The sequence below is a fragment of the Halichoerus grypus genome, chromosome 3 (assembly GCF_964656455.1).
Source record: "Halichoerus grypus chromosome 3, mHalGry1.hap1.1, whole genome shotgun sequence".
In the NCBI taxonomy this organism is placed as follows: Eukaryota; Metazoa; Chordata; class Mammalia; order Carnivora; family Phocidae; genus Halichoerus; species Halichoerus grypus.
Window position 1 is genome coordinate 138,500,748 of NC_135714.1, and position 15,636 is coordinate 138,516,383.

A 15,636-nucleotide genomic window follows, 5' to 3' on the forward strand; every position below is an offset into this window, starting at 1 on the left:
CTATATAAAATATGTACTTGAGAGGCATGAAGATGTGGGGGAAAAAAAAGCAGGATCTAAGGTTGATGAAAGGCTCTGAACACAGGGAAATTGTTTATAAATTCTTTGCTGTTGTGTAAAAGCTACCAACAAAATCTGCCAAAATAATAGGAAGTGTGAGTGACCTGTCAGCGAACCAGGAGCAATTTCCACCCCTTTGTTTGCTACAAAACTATTCAACAGTAAAATAAACTGCTCTGCTGGGAATTATTTCCTATTTGTATGCTGTCTCTATAAGATGTCCCTGACCAGCCTCACAATCATTTTTACAAAGCCATTAAAAGTTTCCTGACAGCCATCCTGAGTTTTCTTTGCTTCACTTTATGCCATTATTTCTGATTATAGCCTATTAGGTCCCATTTTACAATGGCACTCTTATTTTTTCAGATCACATAGATTAATATTTATTTCTGTGGATGGGAATTTTAGAGGAATGTTTTTCACATGCATTAGGCATTTAATGAGATAAAAGAAGAGCTCAAAAAAACCAAAGATGCAAAATAAAATTAATACATACTGATGAGGAAAATGGCCAGGAATTATATCAAGAAGTTTAATTAAATCACTTTTTATAGAAATGTATACCACCATTTAGAGTAAAAGGAATTAATAAGATATTAGAACAAATAAGGGTGAGAGTCAATAAGAAAAAGGCAATTCTAGTTCGTAGTTATAAATTGTCTATTTCCCCTTAGGTAATTTCCATATTTAATTACATATATCCTGTGTATGCATTATCCCCTTCCAAAATTTTAAAGGCAAACAAGATCTGTTTTTAGTGATGATAGAAGTTTGGATTTAACAATTAAAATAATGTTGATGATACCTGATTGCTGAAAATAAGTAGGCCAAATAGATGGATATACGCATTCATCTTCTACAGGACTTTGCCATTTTTACTTATTGTATTGACTGTCTATTAAAAACACATTTCCCAGGGCGCCTGGGTGGCTCAGTCAGTTGAGCCTCCAACTCTTGGTTTCAACTCAGGTCATGATCTCCGGGTCGTGGGACTGAGCTCCAAGTCGGGCTCGAGCTTAGTGCGAAGTCTCCTTGAGAAGATTCTCTCCCTCTGCCCTTCCCCCCAACTCGATCTCTCTCTCTCTCTCTCAAATAAAGAAATAAATGAAATCTTAAAAAAAAAAAAAAAAAAAGCTTTTCCCTCAAATCTCCAAATTTCCATCTCTCTTTCCTCTTCTTCCTCATAGTATCCCTTTGAGCACATCTTCCATCATTCATGGCAAGGACAAATGTTATTTGTCACAAGCACCTCCATGTTCCCTGCATCCAACTTAGTAAGTTTCTGTCATTATCCCCTCCTTTCAACCTTCTCTCTAATCATAGATTTGTCCACTGTCCTGTGCCTTCAGAAAGATATGTCCTATATTTAATTTGTCATTGTAGTTATGTATCCAGGTATTCAAACGCGAACACTCCCTTATAATTTCAGAAGTAAAGAATAAGAAAACATTACTTGGATTTTATCTTCTTTCCCTTCCAATCATCCATCTAATTCTCTTCAGACACTAAACAAGCTGTCTAGAAAGTTATTTCCATTTCTTGACCTTTCAGTGTAAATTGTTCATAATTCAAACTGGCTTTCATCATCCTCTCTCTTTCGATAGAGGAAAGATCACCAGTGGCCTTGACATTTCCAATCATTTGTCTTTATTTCTTGTTGGGAAGCACTTATTAAGTACTTACTATGTAAAAGTATGCAAAACTATATTTGGAAATAAAACCATGAATACACGAGAATGCCTGCTCTCAAGTTGCTTATAATTTCTGATGCATTTGTCAATTCAGACATTGATTCCTCCTAAAATAGTCTTTCATTCTTGTAAGGCAAGGATCAGCAAACAATGGCCCCAGGCCAAATTCATAGCATTTCCTATTCTGGTATGTGGCCCAACAACTGACAATGTTTTTTTCATTTTTTAATGGTTGAAAAAAAAACAAAAAACTACTACTTTGTGACATGTAAACATTATATGGGATTCAAATTTACATAAAAGTTTATTGGAACAAAGCCAAATCCATTCATTTAAATATTGTCTACGACTGTTTTCATGCTATAATGGTAGACAAAGATCGTGTGGCCTGCAAAGCCTAAGATATTTACTATCTGAACCTTTGCAGGATAAAATGTTGTTGATCCCATTCTTAGATATATCCCTATCATTTAAATCCTATTAGTGAAATTCTGTCATAGTGGCTTCATTATATTATGTTCCTTAATTATGATTCAGGAAAGGTAAACCTCACACTTTCGTTTTCTACTCCATTTCTTTTACATTAAATTCCTCTGAGAGTGCATTCATTTTTATTTATTGATTTATTTTAGGGAGGGACAGAGGAGGGGAAGAGGGAGAGAGAATCTTAAGCAGGCCCCATGCCCAGCACAGAGCCTGAAGCAGGGCTCGAGCTCACGACCCGGAGATCATGACCTGAGCGGAAATCAAGTATCAGACGCTTAACTAACTGAGTCACCCAGACAAGCCAAGGGTGCATTCATTCTTATTGCCTTATTGTAATCACGGTCAGATGATACAAAGATATTAATCTGTGGCCTTGTCAATCACCAGGCCTTCCTTCCTCTATCAATCACTTTACAGAAAAAAATCTGTTACATGAACAATTTGAAATAGACATAATAGTAAAAAAAAGTATACTCTATTAAAGGTGATTCAAAACTAAATAGAAAATAAAAAAAGGTGAAATACACACACACATACATGAACACACATAAATAAATTATAGATAGATGATAGGTAGATATATGATAGAGAGGGAAAGATACACAGCGATATAGACAGACATTATCTATCTAGAGATAGATAAGGTTTGGTTTATATTAGGAAACTTTAAAAATCTAGGAGTTCTATACAATAAAAGAAAGACTATTGAGAAATAAAATAACAGAGTAAAATTAACATTATAATTATGTATAAGCCTATATATAGAACGTAAGTATAGTTGATATATAAAATATCTTGTTTAGAAGTAGACAATAATCTAAGGAATGCCAGGCCTAGGAGTATAGGAAACAAAAGCACTGAAAAGGCAAGCTAATTAAATACAAATAGGTTAGAGGTCTCTAAAATATATAAAAAAGTAAATATCTGATCTTTTGCATAATTTAGATTACTAAATGCATTAAGTAGTACACAGAGCTGTGAATAAAAATAAACTGGTATTAGTATTATAAAAAGAGGCATAAATAAGTATGTAATATATAAAGTGATCTAACATGTATACAGCCAATTTGGGCATTGATTTTGGCAGCATTATGGATTCATCCAAGGGTGGTATATAGACACTCCTAGGTAGGTACTGAATTACTGGAAATGTATATTGAGTCAAAGACTGAGATAAAAGACAGTTTGATGTTTTGATCAGAATGTAGCATTTAAGTTTAAAAAATCGTAGATATATTGTAGATATAGTTCCCTTACTGATCTGGTCACTAGTGATTGAAAATAAATTGATTTTAGTAGTTCTGCATTGTTTAATTTTTCCTGCTTCTCTACCAGTCATGTTCCTAAGACTGGCACGATAGTTCCCTCCTTTGGCAGTAATTGAGAGTTGGTGGGAGAAGAGGGCCTTTGCAAAAAAAAAAAGAAAGAAATTTAAAAAATCTATTCAAAATGTATAACTGCGATCTTCATTGTTCTCCAACAAATAGTCTGTTTTTCTAGCTAGAATATCCTCACCAACATTTCATAAAAATCAATGATTTTCCACAGCTACTAAAGAGCACACCACACATTTTATTAATCAAATTCTTTTCAATCTCCACTTGGCCATCATATTTCCAATACCTATGTGAATCATCCCTAACTACTATGGGTCTTGGTGATTTTCTTCTTGTCTCAACTTCCATAGCACTTATATTTTGTGCCACATAACTTGGCATATAACCCTGTACTATCATTCTCAGTTAAAATGTTAGCCTTTGCTCTTCCCATATTTTTACATTTTCTAAACACAATAGTGAAGGTACAATATTTCCTCAGTAAATACTTGTTTAAATGTCACTTATAGAAAAAAAAAAAAAGTCAAAAGTGTCTATTTCTCAGTCAAGCCATGTCATCCAGAATGATTGAGAAACTGAATTTTCAAAAATGTTGTATGTGAACAACTGCCACTTGGCATATCATTTGTTACCAAGCTGAGAATAGTATAGAAGTTGAAAATAAACATTTAGAACCTTATGTAGCAATTTGACGTTGCCATAATAGCTATGTGCTCCTATGATCAGTAGACTTATCTCTGTGAACAGGATTTAGACCAGTTTGGGTGATGTCAAACTTGCCTGGAAGGTTTCTTGGGAGAAAAATACTTACTGGGTAAAAAAAAAAAAAAAAAAAAAAAAGGATTGAGCAAAAACCAAAGTGATTCATCCTCCCCACCAAATAGTTTAAGAAGCACTGATTTTGAGCTTTTTTTTCTGTCCCTCTGTTTCTCTTTTTAAAATCCAAACTGTCATAATCTGAGTCTACTGAGATATATAGAAAAGTAAATAATGGAATACTTTAAAAAGTAGTGTTCACTTTATCAGTAGAATGCAAATAATTATTCTCAATGAGGTTTTGTTCGTTTTATCATGAATCAAGACAAACGAAACAAAGGTTCTTTTGTACTGGATTGGAATGTCTAGGTTGGGATTCCTAGGATATTTTTCATAGCCATGTGGAAATATAAGTAATCAAGGTTAAGCTTTTTTGAATACACCAAATACAGTGTACTCTGCTGATCCTGCTTTGCAGTATTAAAAAAAAAATGAGATTTTACAATTATGTACAATTAATTTAGTATCAGTGGTTATCTCCCTGTTGAACCATTTTTTTTGAAAAAGAAAGACTATGAATTTGAAATACTTTCATCAATTTTAATTGAGATTACTGCTTATAACCTGAGCAATACAACTGATTTTTTTCTACAATTACATATATTCAATTTATCTAATTCTATTTGCCATTTCATTTATTAAAGTGTATAAACAGTCTAGCTCATATTAGTCAAAACATAGGTAGTCATGGAAATGCAGGAGGTGATTTGCCTTAATTTGGCCTATCTTAGAAAACCATCATACAGCATGATTCTGATTCTAGGATATCAAAAGTACAAAGACCACATTACAGAAATTTTCATCCTTTCTTTTAACATTAGAAGAATGTTTTTTTATGTATTTTAGTGTTACAATAAAAATGGAGCTGATAACATTATACTGTCATAAATTGAGAACCAGTTTCTTTAGAGACAGGGTATTAAAGACATTATGAAAACAGGCCTTGAGATCAACCAGACCTAGAGGTCATGTCCAGCTTTACACTCATATTAGCTGTGTAAATACTCCTTTTGACCCTCATTTACCTCGTGGCATAACAATATTACTTATCACATAGGATTATTATGCACATTAAATAAAATCATGTTTGAAAAGGTCAAGGGATCAATAATGTTACTTGTTATTTCCTTTTTTTTAAAGATTTTATGTATTTATTTATTTGAGAGAGACAGAGCATGAGCAGGGCAGAGGGGCAGAGGGAGAGGGAGAAACAGACTCCCCATTGAGCAGGGAGCCCAATGCAGGGCTCAATCCCCGGACCCCGAGACCATGACCTGAGCTGAAGGCAGACACTTAACCGATTGAGCCACCCAGGTGCTCCATACCTGTTATTTTCATATAGAAAATTTTCTAGGGGCTATATTTCATGAAACTATAATAGTCTACATATTTTTACTACTTTTTTCAAATTTCCATAATGTTTTAGAGAGAAGTTCACTCTGAATATTTAAGAGTTTCAGAGAGTTACTTTAAGTATGGAATGATTGTTGTGAGAGAATTATTCAAGAGAATTTTTTTACCCCCTCTATCATTTGGTAGTTCTGTGACATTGAGCAAATCACTTGACCTCTCTCTCTCATTTCAACTGGAAGTTGAGGGGACTGAATTAGGATTTCGTCAATTGTTTTCAAAAGAGAAAAAAAAAAAAATCCAAAGCTCTCTGAATTACTTCTACTCTGCTTAAATGGAAAATGTTTTACCCAATTTATCAAAATATTATGTTAGATAAGAATAGCAATTAAAAAAATAAATTTTTAGAGGGTTAAGTTTCAAATGTCTACAGAATATAAGAGAAGAAAACTGTAGACATTTTGTAAACATAGGACGAGATGGTTTGTGTCTTGGTTCTCTTGATTCTTGTAAAGGAGCTGAAATCCTGTCTCAGGCTTGGTCCAAGGACCAGTAGGCACTGAGAATCCCTGGGGCAGGAACTTAATGTCTGTTGGGAAAGGCATAAATTTGAATAATGGGGAAACCAAATTAAATATCAAAACCAAACGTGTCAAGTTAGGTTGAAAAACCAGTAGAGTTTGGCAAAAAGGTGTTGGTATTAAAAGTTAATATCAGGCACTAAAAAAATTAGACAACTATGGTGGATATCAGATAGTGTAAATTATATGGACCCATTTGGTTCATGGTAGATAACTTAATTAAATAGTAATGGGGATAGTTGAAACTACAGAATTAGTTGTGTTTAATTTTGTTCCATAACATAATGAAGACCTGATTTGTATAGAAGCAATAATAGTCTTTCCTGACTTTGTTTTACAAAGCACAATTAGTAAGTTGGTTAGCTAGAGGGAAAAAAATAAGATTAACAAATTTTTTCATTATCAGATAACACATGAAGTTAATTGAGCAGAAAGAAAAGAAAAGAAAAAAAAAAGAAAAGACAGAAAAAATGAATTGGAGCAACCAAGCTGAGCTATAGTATGTAAACTTTTCTTTAAAATAATGGAAAACTCATTATAATCATGACATCATTATGAATGCTAATGAATATCATGGGAGACGGGGCTTACTTCTTTCAAATATGTTCTATACTCTAGTTTCTTTAAGTAGCAGCAGAAAATACTTACTCAAATGGTCCCTTCCAACTATTGATTAGTAGACTCATCAATAAAAAGATCAATAAAACATTTGTTTAAATGCCAAATGTACACATTCCCCTGTACAATTTTTCTGACAGCTGGATACCTAGTCTTATTTTTTTTTTTTAACTTCAAGAAGAGGGAGACTTCTTTGTAAGGTAGACTTCTGAATTTTGACTAAAGAGCATAAATCTCTCCTTCATAGCTTTCCATCATTCGATTTGGTTCTTCTGTTTGAAGCAATACATCCTATCCTAAATTTTACATAAAAGTCCTTCAAATGTTAAAGATAGTTTGTTAATGTGGCTTTAAATCATGGCTTCCAAAACTGAACTTAAGTTTTTTACCTTCAGTACAACTTCAGAAATTCATTTTCTTTCCCTTCCTGATTATCCACTTCATAGATATTATTTATTTCAAAATCTATAATTGCTTTAAGTAATATGATCTGAGCACAGACAAATGAGATCTGTCAAAATACAATTGCTTGCTTTTAGAAGACATTGTAAATGATTCTCTTTGGATTAATTTACCTTGATGCTTTGAAATTCTTATGTTAAAATGGTGTAAATTAAATCATTTCTTATCATTACAAGTCCCTAGGATAAAGAGGGAACAAAGTTAAACTTTTAAGGAAAAGGATTGAACAGTTGTAATGAGATGGAATATCAAAAACAATATAATGCCTCTTTCCTTCTTAAAATGATCATCTGTCTCTTTTTTTAGTAGTGATACATGAGATTTGATAATGCGCATTTTACTAATATTTCTTTTTGGAGACATTAGTTGAAGAGCGACACAGGTTTTATTGATTACCTTTTCAGGTATGCATATGTAATCTCTTCCTGTGAATAGCTTACTTTGTCTTGTAACTATTTAAAAAATGTTGACAAAGCATAAATTGAGTTAATTTTACAGTTGTTGGAGTATCTACATTTGGTTAAATACTGTGTAATATTTAGGAATTTAATTTTTTTCTGTGGCACATAATCTCACAATGCAGATGGTGACATGTCATTTTGATCGAGTTCTTCCATCTTCCCATATTGTCCAGCACAGAAGTGCCTTATGTGGAAGAAAGGCTTAATAGTTTTTTCAAGACTACTATTTACTGAAACAAATTATTCTGAAGGGTGATAGATTTATCTTCACCCCAAAAATTATAAAGCTGTTTATAGGATAACTACATGCATTTCTATTTTTAAACCTTATTGTAACACACACATAAATTTGTTCCACATCAGAATGTCTTCACTGAATAACATTACACTTTACCTTTTAGGTCAATATACTTTTTTTTTTTTTTTAATGTTATGTTGATCACCATACATTACATCATTAGTTTTTGATATAGTGTTCCATGATTCATTGTTTGTGCATAACACCCAGTGCTCCATGCAGTACTTGCCCTCTTTAATACCCATCACCAGGCTAACCCATCCACCCACCCCCCTCCCCTCTAGAACCCTCAGTTTGTTTCTCAATGTCCATAGTCTCTCATGGTTCGTCTCCCCCTCCGATTTCCCCCCCTTCAGTTTTCCCTTCCTGCTATCAATACACTTTTAAAAATTATTTTAACATGATTTATATCATTTACTGTTTAATTATTATTGCAAATGACCTTACAGTCTATTTCTTACAAGTATGTAGTGAAAAGATACTGACCAAATAATTTATACACCTATGTGTTTTGTTATGTTTGCAGCAGTTAAATAAAAATCATGAAAACAGGCCCATTTTTAAAGCATATTTTGCAAATGTTAGAAATAAATTTTATATTAAAAAATAACAATTTAGTTCTGTACCTACCTTCTTTATCAGTAGGAAGATACAAACCAAAGGTACATTTTCTTCGTTTTTTCTCTTTAAAACTAAAACTTTACTTATTATATTGCCCACAGAATTGTATTTTGTGTTGTCTCTTTCTTACTGATGAATTAGATAGGAATTCTGCCACACTATCCGGTTCGATAAATTCTTGAATAATTAAACATGAAAACCATAATGAAAATTCACCAAAACTGCCTCTGCAATTTAGTTCAATGCAAATCCCTTAAAATGTAGTAGACAGATTATCTAATCAGATCTGCTATTATTTTATTCCACCTTTAAGTTTTCCAAATAATTTCCAAAGTGAGCTATCAGTAAGTAAAATAAATTTTTAGGAAACTCTATTAGTAGATAACTGTATGCTGAACATTACACATTAAAGAGTTACTTCTTTTTAATTGAAGTCCAGTTGATACACAGTGTTACACTAGCATCAGGTGTACAATGCGGTGACTTGAAATGTCCCTACATTATGCTGTGCTCACCACAGGCGTAGCTCCCATCTATCACCTACAACACTCTTCCAATACCATTGACTGTATCCTCTCTGCTGTACCTTTTATCCCTGTGACTTTCTCATTAAAAGTTACTATTTTTCAACAAAAATGATGCTAGTGTATAGATTTTTAAATTCGCTAAGCTCATTTTCTTCTGCCCTTATCATAGGGAGGACATTCTTCATCTAAAAATCGAGGTGAGGTAGCAGTGACTCTTGTGGTGTTTTGGGGGATGGAAGAAAGAACACTGAAGATGGAGTCAGTAAAAGGATCCAGTTCCTGAAACAAGAAACACTTTGGTGGTGATTTCGGGCAATTTAGACTGCTAGTAGTTGTGCCACTAGATTGTGGCTTGTGTTCCATTTTCTTTAGCACGGCACAGATGAGATTTCAAAAGAGAATGGAATGATTGCCGTGTTGTTTGGCAAGTCCTAGATGAACGTTAGGTTTTGCCTTTAATTTACTGAACAATCCATAATGTGTCCTCTAAAAATGCTTAAATAAAATTTTGAATACAAATTACCAAAATACAAAAAAAAGGAGTTTTAATGGGTAATAAATTAGTAGCTTACATAGTTAAGAGATAAACAATAATTTTGAAGTTTAAGTTTTGTTTTCTTTTTAATTCTTATTACATAGTTGTATCTCCAGTTTTCACCTGAGAAACATATAAAATCATCATATAAGAAGTATATGGACAAATGTAAAGTTGTCATTTTAAATGCTTTCAGCAATATTTTTTTAATTTTTAGCAATTCAAACATTTAGTAAAGTAAAATTGAGGGCATTAATTTGCTGTGTTGTTTTTCTTTCTACACCACCTCTTAAGTTGTTCAAAACTGAGATTTATGACCTATCTGAAATACGAAAATGATATTAAAGAAATGACTAGACTTTGGTGTTAAATTATAATTTTGACCACTATGTTTGAAATATAAAATATAAACAATAAGAAATCAAGGAATACCTTGGAAAATTAAAGTTACATAGAAATTTTAGGAAATTTCCAGAAAAATAAGGACTAAGATTTAAATAAATCATTAAAATTATAAATCTAATCCCCAAAAGCATTAAAATAATTACATAATTGTCAACATATTTAGAAAGAGGAAAAGTTAGGAACTGTGTAAACAAAATTATTATCGTCCATAAAGAAACACCAATAGAAAATATTTAATTGATAATTCAAGAGCTATTGCTACTGGGCATTCTCTTTAAAGTGAGTAAATGTAATTGATTGCATACAGTGGGACTGGGAATAAGGAGATATGAAGAAAGAAACCAGTACTTTTTTGCATTATTTTTTTTATCATGCAAATTACTTTGAAAAAAGGAATAGGTACTTTTGTTGTGAATAAAACTAAATCTTAGACCAGAACTGTAGTTTAAGAGCTATACAAGATAGATTTATGTGATTTTATAAATCTTGAGTAAAAATTTTCATGTGTAAAGACATTTGTATGAATAGTTTTTATGTTAAACTCTTCAATTTTATATCCTTAAGAAATTTCCACTGAAAAATCTAAATTACTATAAACACATTTCTTTCTGAAGTGTATAGAATGTACTTGTATGTGTATAGTGAGTCCTTATTTCTCATGTAAAAAAGTGTTTCAAAGTGACAGCAAAAGGTTGCCTAAAACACATCCATCATTCTGGTCATAATTATCTAAATAACTTGGCTGGTTCTCATTAATAATTCTTGAGGAAGACTTAATCTGCTTTCTTAGATAAAATCACCTGCTATTCAAATCCACTAACACGCTGTTTTACGTGTTTCCCACTGTTGTTTTCCCAACGTTAGGCTTACATACTAATAGAAGCACAATGTGAGAATTTTAAAACAGTGTGATTTTTAATCAACAATTAGAAGGGCTCTTTAAGTCTAGGGCTTCAAAGACCAATTTCATAAATTTATTTCTCTTGACACCTACAGACTAATCTATTAACAGATGTAGTTTACATTACTTTCTTCAGGAAGCTTTTTGCAGGACATCACTGCAACTCAAAGGGACAAAAGCTTAAATCTTTATCATTCATAGAGGCCCATTGAGAAAAGAGTAAGTGCGGAAACATTCCTCTCTGAAATATAACACGGCATTGAATTCAAAAGCTTGCTCAATGGCTTCATGGGGAAATGAATGGTCTGTGCCATATAAAGGGGCTGGGGTTTTAACCAATATTTTTGTGGACAGTTTCAAGAAGTAGTAATTGGATTAGAAACAGAATGAAATGCTGAAAAGGGAAATGTGGAGGGATAAGTAAGGGAACGGATAAATGCCCAGAAAGCTGCAGTGCTTAAGGTAAGGGAGACCACCAAAAGAGAAAGAAATGTGCACTATTGTCTTTTTCTATTTCTAATTTCAGCTTCAATTTCTTGATATCTAAGTATTCAGAACACTGTACACAATCTGTTCCTAAGGACCAATTCCACTCTACTAGAGTACTAGCATTTATAGTATTTATTTATAAAAGTAAAGTAATTTTCATATGTGGGAATTCCAAACCTAGAAAACAGACATTTTAGAGGCGATTCACATCAGACTTCCACTAGAAAGTATGTTCCTCTGCAGTTCAGCACCATTTAAATTACCATTAAAACCAGTAATAAAACTTTCATGGCTCCAAATATAAGACCCATGCATGATAAGATACGTGTGATTTTCATTTAAGCTCTTCTAGTACCCAAGAAAGAATAAATAGCACCACGGTGTGTGTGAAGAACAGCAGCTAAAGCTCTAATAAGCAAACACAGAAGGAATGGAATTAAAAAGTATTAAAAATTAGAAGAATGGTAGCTAAAGATGACAAAACAGGTGAAAACCAGAGGAGTGGAAAAGTTAGCCATCTTGAAAAAGCCCATCATCCTTGAGCCTGCAATTTAAACATTTTTTTGTCAACCCATTTCAGTTTGCATTCTGAATTCATAAGTCTGGGAGAGAATTCTATTTCTTGAAGCTCACACCGTAGGGGGCAAGATGAAATTGTGGGTACAACTAGGATAAATAAAGCAAGAGTGTTATCTACTATATACCAAAAAATAAAAGAAAAAGAAGATGAAAGTATAACTAAACCATGTTGCATGAATCCTCACCAACATACTATCAAAAGCTGAAACCCGATGTAATCTGACATTGCACCAAAATTGAATTTTTATTTAAAGCAAGCAAATAGTATCTTCCAAGAGGTTTGATGTAAAATTCTATATCTAAGTATTTCAGTTTTTATCTAAATGTTACTAACTAATGAGTTATACTGGAAAATTGTATTGCCATTCTCTTAATACCAGCAATGACTTTGAAAAATATTATATTTATGTTTAATCTTTTCATGGGAAAAAATAATTCCAAAAGACTCACTTCTACTCTCACTCGAGATTTATCTTCTAAAATCCCAAGGAAGTAGCTTTTCTTTTTCTGTTATAGAACTCCAAACTATCTTATACAGCATATTTGCACAGTACTTTTTGACTATGTGATCCTGAATTAATAGACCCATGAGGTTATATTTACCCTTAAAAAGTTCATTGATAAATTATTCTATGAAACATTTTTCACAAGCATATTAGAAGAGCACTGTTTTGTGGGAATTGTAAAGTAAAGAACAATATTAAGGTGAGGAAGAAATTAGATATATACATGTTTAAACTTCAAGAATGCATAAAAGAATGAATAGCCCAAGGCTCTAAGCAATGGAGTTTTCATTAAATTCATTTAACAAATGTTGTTTGACTATCTGCCAAGTGTAAGGCACTGTACTCAACATGTCGGGAATACAAACATGAATTAAATAGGCCCTTGACTAAAAGAGATAGTAAGATGTGATGGTTAATTTTATGTTAACTGGGCTATGACTAGGCTATGGTGCCCAGTTGTTTAGGCGAGCACCAATCTAGATGTTGCGGTAAAGTTGTTTAGAGGTGATTAACACACTTGTTCTTTAAGCAAAACAGATCACCTTCCCTAATGTGAGTGGGTCTCATCCAATCGACTGAAGGCCTTAAGATAAGAGAGTTTTCCCAAAGAAGAAGGAATTCTTCCTCAAGAGTTCCACACAGAAATCTGCTTGAGTTTCCAGTCTGCCTACAGATTGCTGACTCAAGGCTTCAATATCAGCTTGCGTCTGAGTTTCCAGTCTACTGGCCTCATCTCTGGATTTAAGACTCCAGACTACAACAACCACTCTTACATGAATTTCCTGCTGGCTGTCCTGCCCTAGGGGTTTCGGACTTGTCCCCCCACCCACCATCACCTGAGACAATTTCTTGAAATAAAAAGATAGAGATAGAGACAGAGACAGAGATAGATGGAGATGGGGATAAAGATAGTGATAGAGTCAGAGATAGAGAGATATAGATACAGATATTAATTCTATTGGTTCTGTTTCTCTAGAGAAAAGTTTTCTCTTTACATAATACTCAACAATTTCCTCAGGACATTATTTTATAATTAGAAATGTAAATCTAGAAATGTAACACCAGATAGCTTACACACTCTGAAATTGGCATCTTGCGTTTAAACAGAAAACAAAATAGCTTCACATAAGAAATAATTATTTAGGAATACAAAATAACAGAGCAATATGAAATAAAAGTTTATTTGCTGTATTCATATATATTTCATATATATGGACTATGTTAATTACATAGGAAATATGCCTTTCTTTTTTTGTATTCATCAAATGTCTTTATATTCTGCATTTAACAGTTATAAGCAGGACATAGTTTTAGCTAAGTCACAATTTTCAATATTATTCTCAATGCTTTAAAAAATATATTGGTCAGCTGAAATGTATTTGTGCTTTAATTTCAACACCCAAAGCAAAATAAAGGCCATAAGTTTAAAAAAACATACATTTGGGGCACCCAGGGGGTTCAGTCAGTTAAGCAGTCCACTCTTGATTTTGGCTCAGGTCATGATTTCAGGGTGGTGAGATCCAGCCCTGTGTCAGGCTCTGCACTCAGTGGGGAGTGTGGTTGAAGATTCTCTCCCTCTCCCTCTGACCCTCCCACCATTCATACTCTCTCACTCTCTAAAATAAATAAATAAATCTTTAAAAAAAATAAAAATAAAAAGTAAAAAAACACATTGATAGTTGCTCTCAAAAGTACAAATCTGACATTTCTTACTCTTTTTGCTTACTCTTCCATTAAAGTATTAAAATATTTGTAAATTTTTGTTTTATATAATATAGAAAGCTAACTTATCCTTATATTTTCTTTCATTTTGCATTATGAATTCTTAGCATAAACTCATATACAGGATGAATATAAGATTTCTATAGGCTGTGATTTGGAAAATCTGATGCAATAAATTAGTTCTTCATAACTATCCTTGCTTTGACACTCACTGTTGATGTATGCTTGCTGATAAGCGTTCTCAGGTTGAAGGAAATGAGTGAAGGCTGTCCTCATGGGGTTTGGTTTTCACCTCTTTAATTTCTAATTTTTATAGAAAATTATATATAATATATATACATATGTATGTAATTTCTCACTATATATAGCCAGATATATATAGAGAGAGAGATATACATAATCCTATGTAGTTTCAACTTTAGTTGTTTTAGGAGAAGTCTATGTATTCAAAAGCTTTAAAGAGAGAGAAATTCAGGTAAGTAAACTCACATCCCTATTGTCCAGACATGTCACAAAAGTGTCACATCAAGTTTTTGCTTGCTTTTTCAGCTTCAGATTCTATATAGTTAAATTAACTCATCCGAAGCCATCAAGAAATGTTCTGAAAAAGCACATTCTTTAAGATTTGCATTGAACCAAATTGCATTAAACCATTAACCGGTACTCTGGAATAGCCCACTTGTAATGTAGGAAGAAAATTCTTTGTCTTTACATTTGCAAATCAAATTCATGAGGTGACAGTTTTGTGATGAAAAGTATGGATTCCACTAGATTATCTTATTAGTGTTAGTAACCGAAGTTTCAAATTCTGTGATATAACCAACATATCTGTGTCAGCTACAAAACTGCTGGTCCTGTAGGACTCAGATATATACTCTCTACAAAATTATTTTGCTTTGATTTAAATCATTTTGATGCTACATTTCCTATATCTGTGTGTTAACCCAGATTTTTCATCCATAATGTTTTTATAAAAATATGAATGTGGTATAAAATTGCATGATTTGTTTTATCACAAGCAAATATTTATATTTTCATATATGCATTTATTTATACACTCATATGTACCTTATTCAAAATAGTCTTAGCTATATGATTATAAAACAAAACAAAATAGTATATGCAATTTAAAATGTTGTCTTACTTGTTAAACTATAGCTTAGCAAAGATGATAATAATTCCATTTAGCAA

The 15,636-nt window shown here is 32.6% G+C and overlaps 1 protein-coding gene across 4 annotated transcripts in view; it reads right to left on the minus strand.

Moving 5' to 3' along the window:
* Nucleotides 1–15,636, minus strand: part of FSTL5 (follistatin like 5) — a 725,252-nt gene that overhangs the window by 79,273 nt on the left and 630,343 nt on the right. The window lies entirely within an intron of this gene.